The following is an 8,651-nucleotide window of genomic DNA, read 5'->3' as shown; positions in this document are numbered from 1 at the left end:
GAAAGTGGAAAGTTTCTTTGTGCTCACTGAACATCTGATTTTAAGGGTCGGGTGACCAGCAGGATTTGTGATGTCACAACTAGTTACTGAATGTGATACATGATAAGAACTCCTGGCATTAAAAGACAGGTATATATATAATATGTTTGTGGTTGCCCTTGCTTTTTTAGATATCATGAAACAGATCGTATTTTTTTTAAGTATTTATTGAATGGTTTCATCAACCTAACTTAAACCCACGCAGACACAGGGAGAGAATGCAACTCCACACAGAAGGGAACAGAGCTGCCCTCAACAACTATGAAAGTTTTACAGCACAACTTCTCTCTGTATTTGTGAGATGTTGTGCTGGAAAACCTTCACAGTGCTGTTAGCCCTCGTCATTGTTGGCGCTGACACAGATGCAGAGTGTCCTCATCCAGCAGAAGAAGCACTTGAAGCAATTCCTCTTTCCCTTCTCCTTCCTCTTCTCAGGGTCTGTGTCATCTGAAAATCCAAAGCACATCAAATGCCTCAACTGTCCTCGCTAGATTTAACAACAATTTGAAAGAGCTGTAACAATTCAGACACAAGTGGAGGAGAGCATTTCCTACCAGATTTGGTGTCAGTGAGTTCTGTGTGCTCCTGCTCAAAGCTACAATCCTCAGATAAAAGCAGAAGAAGAGGGAGTTCACTTTCAACCTCCTCAGAGTACTCCACTGGACCACTGTCGGAGAGGTCCTCCAGGCTATCCAAAGAGCTTAAAACAAACACACACACACACACACACAGTTAATATATATGATTGCTGACATGATGATGTAGACACACTTCCTAATCTGCTCCAATGGTGGCCTAACTTCTCCATTCATCTCACCTGGTTTCACTCTGCTCCGAGCTGTCCTCATCCCACCTCAGACAGTGTTCAGGTGGTGCAGACTGCACCGAGATAACACCTGGATAAAGTGGTGATTCATGAAATCCATTTGAGCTGCGAAATTAAGACACATACCAGTTCATTAAATGTACAACAGACAGCTGACTAGGAACTCTTCAATCTGTTCTATTTCTTAGGAAAGTGATACATGTTGCCTAAACTACAAAAAAACAATTTATTGTGAACAGACAATTAAATTAAACAACATGTAAGGGGTGCTAAAGAGGAGGCAATGGAGTAATGTAAGGTGGGTTTTTGCCAAGCTCTGCTGAAACCATTGACAGTATATAATTAGTGAACAGAACCTCTGGGTCTGTGAAGTAAAGCCAACACCATCTTGAAGGAAGGAAAGGAGTGAATTAATGAGTCAGAACGTACCAGTCCACAGCCTTGCTCTTGTTGATCTCAACTGCCTGGGTGGTTTGTGGTTCAGCTGCCTGGTTGGTTTCAGGTTCTTTTGTCCTGTTGATTGCTGGTTCAGTTGTCTTGGGGTTGCTTAACTCTAAAGTTTCACTGCTGCTAAAAGAATGTCACACTGTAATATTCATTGTCAGGAACGGCAGTATGCCACTATTCAAATTTGTAAGTCAGAACAGTACTGGAAGACATCTCTAATTACATTTGGACCAGTCAAATGTAATCTGTTTATCTGTAATGCAGGAAAGTGTGTGACCTGGTTAGCCACTATTGTTTCCTTTAATGGACGAGTTGAGACTAAGCACAGCCAATGAGAGTAACTCAACTCAGTACGTCACCACTGCTGGCTGCAAAAAAACAACTGCCGACTGTGAGACTTCAAAACAGTACTCCACAAACCAATGAGTGACATCTCAATAGGTTTACACTTGCCTGAAATTTGGTTTCAACAGGTTAGGGTTAGGGTTTTTTAGATACTTTACACCCACATATACAACTCTAAGCTTGTTATGTTTCTCTTTCCTTAGTTTAGTTTAGACAGCTAACTGTTAGCATACTGTCAGAAAGATGATGCTTACCTATGACTCATAGGGTACAGCCTTGACAATGACACACTGATTGATTGACACTTACAGAGAGTAACAGTTTGGAATACGGGGTTTGGTAATAATGAGTGGGACAGATCATGAAAGTGCTGAAACAAGTATAATATTACAATTATTCTTTTAATTGTGGTGAAAACTGGGACTATTTAGTGTGTTTGTTGGAACTTGGGAGACTGGGACATACCGGAATAGCCAGGAGGTCTGGTCATCGTATTCTTAGCACAAAGAAAACAATGGAACTGTTGTAGAAAGAAATTGAGTAGTCGAAACCTAGCAATAAAATAAAGAATTCTCAATAAGACTCCTGACACTTACTCAGAGCTATGATGGATGGTGCCCCTTGTGATGAACGGATGAGCGAGGATTTCACCGGGTGTAATCCTCTCACTGGGATTCATCAAAAGCATTGCCTTCAGCAGGTCAATACACTCCTTCCTTTCATCGGGCTCCACCTTATTGAGGTTCTCCAGGGGCAACTAATGTGGGAAACAAAGGACAATTAGAACAGGAGTAAGTAAAGATGCATATAAAGAGAATCAGAGAAAGAGGAAGGTCTTCAGCAGCTACTGCACAATCTACTTAAACACCTACCATCTCCACTTCGTCCAGTTTGTGGAACTGGTAGGCCCTGTAGTTGGTGCGAGGTGTGCCTCTTCTCCAGTACTCCTTGCGTGTCTAAAAGAAGGTCAATTTCAGACAGCTTTTCATCACTTTAACTGATTAACTAGTAGAAAACTATAGAGAATGTGAAGGAGGACCTTGTTTACCTTTAGTCTCCAGCGACCAGAAAATGTTTTTATGAAATATTTGTCTGAGTATATCCCAGCACTCAGAAGATGTTCTGGAGGTATACCCAGGAGATCCACTATGTATAGTATCTGAAGACAGAACACAAATTTATAGCATCTTTCAAAGTACAAATTTCTTTACATCTGCCAGAAATGCTTCCAAAATATAAATACAGACAGCACACCAAATATGTTACTTCATGTAACATAGGATTATGTAACAGTCTGTGACTGGTTATGTCCACACTAGTCAAAGGTGAGGTGACCATTAAAGATGAACTGTTTTTCAGGAAGGAAGTGCAGAGGGGGAATTCAAAGTGTCAATTTCAAAGGTACCCCATAGAGGCTGGGTATCAAACCTCAATACTTTTGGTATCAACCAGAATGTGTTCATAGTACCGAATATCACAAACCTAAAGTTATGTTAATTTCTTGTTAATTTGACCAGTTTTGCATTATATTTAGGAAAAGTTGCAGTTTATATTTCCTAAAGTAGGGTACCATATCTGAGGTAGTGTAACTGCACCAAAACTTTCAGACAATATCAACAATAGAGCATTGTTTCCCCAGTTAGTTTGTCATGCTATTGAAAAAGGTTACAAGACACTGTTATGAAGCAGCAGGTTCCCATTTCAAGGCTAATATATTATGTGGCACCGGATCGGTGCACAGAAACGTGTATACAGCAATACCCGTTACTACAATTTGAGGCCAGTCCCCCAGCAGTGCTAGATCTTATATGAAGAAAGGAAAAAGGGGGCAGTAAATGACTTACTGTATCATACTCAGTTTCCCCAGGGAAGAGAGCGTCGCCAAGCACCAAGAACGCCATCACAACACCCAGAGACCACATGTCGATGGCCTCTGAAATTGGAAGTCCCAAAATAATTTCTGGAGCTCTGAAGATGAAACAAAGGTAGAACACAGGATGAGGAAGACTGTCATGTTTAAGCTGATGGCAGAAATATCCTACAAACTATAAATGATTTATGTTTCTGTGTAGCTCACCTGTAGGGCATCGTTTGGTGAATGGCACCCTGCTTCACTAAAGACGCTGGAAAAGCCAATCCAAAGTCAATGAGCTTTGCTGTGAGGGGCTGCACGTTGCGATCCACTAGCATGATGTTGTCTAACTTTATATCTGAATGGATCACTCTAGCCATCTTCAGGGCATTTAATGCCGTGGCCATCTGCAAGTACAGAGATCAGTCATCAGTGAAATTCAGAAAATGGAGCAATGCTGATATAACTCTTTGACTTTAGTGTTGCGTCTAATGCCAACTGTATCCATACCTGTTGGACTACACTCCTGACTTCATGTAAATACAGAGGGGTAAAGTTCCTCTGAAAGAAAAGGTTGCTTAGATTCTCATCCAGCAATTCGAAGGCCAGACCGGTTCTCTCGTCCTCCAGCTTGAGCAAATCAATGAACCTGACAATGTTGCACTTGTCCAGGTTCTTCTCCATGAGGAAGTTCAGTAGAGTCAACTAGAGATAACACAGTATAAGTTTAATGCTTACTTGTTGACACGTTCACAACTTTATTATATTTATATATATATATATATATATATATATATATAGAGAGAGAGATAGATAAATAGTAGCGCGGCTCGTGGTCGGATAGTCGTAGGTGGGGCGGTCTCTTTTTCGGTTGGGTGGGCTGTAGCTGGGGCGGCGTAGGTGGGTGGCGCGTGGGCGGTGAGGTGTACTGCGGGGGATGGGGTGGGGTGGGGTGCGGGTGGTTATAGAGGATAGAGATAGATAAAAGTAATATGAACATTCTGATGACTAAAGGGACTTACTTCAGCTTTGAAGCTGCAGCCGTAGTGAGGGACCTTTACAGCAACAGTCTCATTGGTGTCCTTTTTGACACATTTGATTGCATCTCCAAAGCCTCCCTCACCCAGAAATGACACCAGCTTATAGTTGCTGGGGAGCGGGTACATAGCATGGAGAATGCTGGGGCAGCGGCTGCTGTCAGATGAACTGGATGATGAGCTATCTGATGAACTGTACAAATACATCTTGCCAGTCGGTGCAGAGCTTAGCGTAAAGGATAGGGGTATATAGGTGTGGTAGGGGTAAGGTTAGGGTTAGGTTTGAAGTTATGGTCAGTCTTAAGAGAGCATGACAAAGGAAACATGGGTAAAGAGAAGAACAGGTTACTTCGAGTCCCTTTGCCTATGTGATTTTGTCATGTTTAAACAGCTCAGTGTGGAGCTGTGTGTCTGAGATCTGATCCAAACTGAAGCATTCCCCAGCAGCTGCAGGGACTTAAGTTCAAGTTCATAAATGTAAGATACATTTGGATTTGACACACACATGCAGATTCAATGCAACTGCATTACATAATCATTTAAACAGCAGTCAAACTGAGTATGGACTAACTACACTTTGTACTGACACATTTTCTAACACATTTCTGTATATCAGGGAGCAACAAACAGTGGTTTACCTGTGTCACTAAAGATTTCCAGTTGGTTGAGTTGGTTTAACTCGTCCAGAGGTTGATTTAGTTTGAGATTCAACTCTTGTTCTCTGTCCACTTGTGCTGAGTAAAAAGGTTCTAGAGTATCACGTCTACAATCCAAATGTTTGTATGCGTAGTTCCATGGTTCCAAATATGCAAATTAGTTTATTTTCACCAAAATTCTTAAACCAAATGAGAAAAATAGCCAACAACATTTATTCACTTCAGTCGAGTACAGTTTTGCATCTAAGCAGTCTTGGTTTAGAGCGGTCATCAATCATTTTTGGTTTGTCTCAGTTATTGGAGAATGTTCTCAGCTTGTAGGAGCATGTACTGCTGCAACTGATCTGAGACCAGGTTAATAATCAATATTGGAAGATTTTCAGCAGGCTGTGACAAAATAGTATATGTTAGCAAATAAAATCCCTATTAGAGAATAAAATAAAACTAAACAAAAACTGAATTTTTACATTTTGAGCAAAAAAAACACGTCATAATTATCCCAAACTGGGGATACAAGGTTTTCAGCTGACAGTGAAACCAAAATCTACTCTTTATTCCTATGAGTACTGAATAGCACTGAATGTACGGTGACCTTTAAGTGCCGTCGTCATTTGCACTAAAAGACCACGCAGATTCATCATTTAAAAAAAAAAATTAACGCATTAATGTGTTAAATTTTATGGACATTCCCCATTAGTATTTTACTATGAGTAGTTGTTTTCATTATGCATTTTTATTGATATGCTTACAATATATTGTTTGTCGGTAGTTGAGGAATAATTCTTCCTTCATTTCACTAAACCTTGTCCTGAAAAGCAGGTCCCACCGAGATTTGAACTCGGATCGCTGGATTCAGAGTCCAGAGTGCTAACCATTACACCATGGAACCGGCACACATGGTATTCACTTGCAGTCACAGACGGGGGGTGTAGCTGGACAGTTATGCCCCAGATTGTAGTCAGTCAGTTTCCTATCCATCACTGAATGTATGAAATTCTAACTGTCGAGCCAGAAGGGCCAATAATTAAATGGTAGTTACAGTCCTGCGGATTCGGTTTATGTTGTGACTGGATATCTGAGTATTTTCCCATTATGGATGAGATATTTCACTCACATGTTCAGCCTAAACATAGTACATAAGATAAGAACATAAAATTAAATCTACAATTTGTGTTGATACTTGTATACCTAGAGGTATACCTGTAAAAGTGATTAAAAAAAAGTAAATGCTTGTATCTAAATGCATAAGGACAAAAAGTGCCATTGCTAATGAATGAACTTGTAAAAGAATTTTCCTGTTGTCAGTGGTCATGTAATTGTACAGTCTATGTGTTCAACCTATTTTCTGCAAAGCAACTGAATCCTAAAACTACATGAAGGCAGTAGATAAAAAGTCTAGGCTCAAAAAAATTAAAATACTCGCTTCAGTTAGGATAACAAAGTTCAAAAACAGGCTGAACATAAAGCTGTTTCCGTTCTTCCTCCAGGTGAAAGGTATGTAAGTTAATTGTTATTTAATTATTTTGGTTTAATATTTGATTCACCTCATTTAACAATCTAACCATGTAAAAATATATACATTATTTCCTATATATATATATGCATGTAAGATGATCAAAGCGGACCTTCCAATCGCAATCAAATGTAACATGATGTAATGTCAGTGGTGAATTAAAGAAATAAAAACATGCTGCTTTAAAACAACCAGTAACAGCAAAATGCACTGCACAGCTGACACCTAAATTAAATGAAAACAGCTGTGCTATAGAAGATAATGGTAAGGCTAAGACAGTGATAAGACTAGCCTGCTTGACCAAATCATTGTTGGAGAGCCATAAGAGATTAAAACGCACCTTAACACAATTAAAAAAACATAACTGGTGACAGCGCACCTGAAACCTGATCCTGTTAGTGATTGACATTACTGACGTGTTTGATGTCTGCACATAGGCATTATAAACATAACTGTGTAGACTGATTATTGTACAACATAAATGTACAGACTGTAGAGGTACGAGCCAACACAATGTTTGCATTTGAAAGGGTTTCATGTTATTGTATTGTTAATGAATGTGAATGACATCAAGTTATGGAGACACAGTGGAGTAAGCTTAGCTTACTGACTACTATAAATACATAGCACGATAACATGTACATTCATTGGCTGATACAAAGGCAGGAGTGCATATGGCACACTATATTTTTTTGAAACACACTTTTATGATCCATAATGAACATTGAAGCTTTTTGATGTAACTATTTGATCTGTTACATTTGTAGAGTGTCTTACAGTGTTTGTATCATTAGTGTAAACAATGTACTGTCCTCTGTGCTTGATTCACATTTTATCTCTCCTTCAAACCTGAGCTGTGTGACAAAATAGAAAACATGACAGGACTGAAGAAAATTCAAAATGCCTTTATTTATATTCATCTTGAATTACAATTCATTTTGCATTCTAAATGGACATTAGGGGTCTTCATCCAGGTGTACTTCACATGTGTACAAGAAGAGAGACAGTTGATGTAGGGATATCTGAATATGTAATATAACTGACCTGAGAAAAGCAGACAAACAGATGTATTTGTAGAATAATTATAACCTTTGCATCTTTCAAACACATTGTTGATTTCACATTCCATCAGTTTATGTAAACTGCATTGATTACATTGATTACGCCAACAGACTGAACAGACGGCAGAGTCTGTTGTTGGCTCTACCTGTCACCCTGCCTGGAAGAGGTAAATGGTTGAGGAGGAATGAGGATTATCTAGCAAAACCTAAGTCGTCGTGTATAATTACGTATATATGTGCTGCGTGTAATATTAATATTGATATGTATCCCGATGAATATGTGTAATTGTGTAAAGTATATGTGTGTTAATGTATGTATATGTGTATACTGCTCATGCTATATGTGTATAAAATTTATAATGTAGATAGAATTATATATATGTCCTCTTAGGTGTCCTCCTTCCCTGTCTGCTAACCTTCCCATGCATTTCCGGAAAGGCCTTTTAAAATCCTGCAGCCGCTGCACCAACTAAACAGCCACATTTTACACTTGGGTAATGCTGTATGTTCTGTAATGTGTTATGTATTCGCTTTTATGGCTTTGTTCGTAAAAAAAGCACTTGGGTACCTTTTCGGCCAATTTAAAAGGGGGCTATAACAATAAACTTGAATTTGGATTTGATTGATATAATATTATATATATGTGTTGATAAAGTATTATACACAATGTGTGTATGTGCTATATATTGTATATAAACTGGCAATGGCCGCCGTTCAGGAAATGCAAATCTTTGAATTATAACTCGAGATGAAATCTTTGAATATATGGAATGAATTCTTGAATATATTGAATTAACCTTGAATATATTGAATGAATTCTTGAATATATTGAATGAACCTTGAATATATTGATATATATGATATATATATATGTA

The 8,651-nt window shown here is 38.8% G+C and overlaps 1 non-coding gene across 1 annotated transcript; it reads right to left on the bottom strand.

Annotated features, from left to right (window-relative positions):
- Positions 1-6,019: 6,019 nt before the first annotated feature.
- Positions 6,020-6,091, bottom strand: trnaq-cug. The gene has a single exon. It is a non-coding gene; the product is annotated as a tRNA-Gln (tRNA).
- Positions 6,092-8,651: the final 2,560 nt, after the last annotated feature.

This window comes from Morone saxatilis, unplaced genomic scaffold (assembly GCF_004916995.1).
Source record: "Morone saxatilis isolate NCDOM2014 unplaced genomic scaffold, NCSU_SB_2.0 Contig23, whole genome shotgun sequence".
Taxonomy (NCBI): Eukaryota; Metazoa; Chordata; class Actinopteri; family Moronidae; genus Morone; species Morone saxatilis.
Note: the sequence above shows the minus strand (reverse complement) of the source record. Positions and strands in the feature narration are given on the sequence as shown.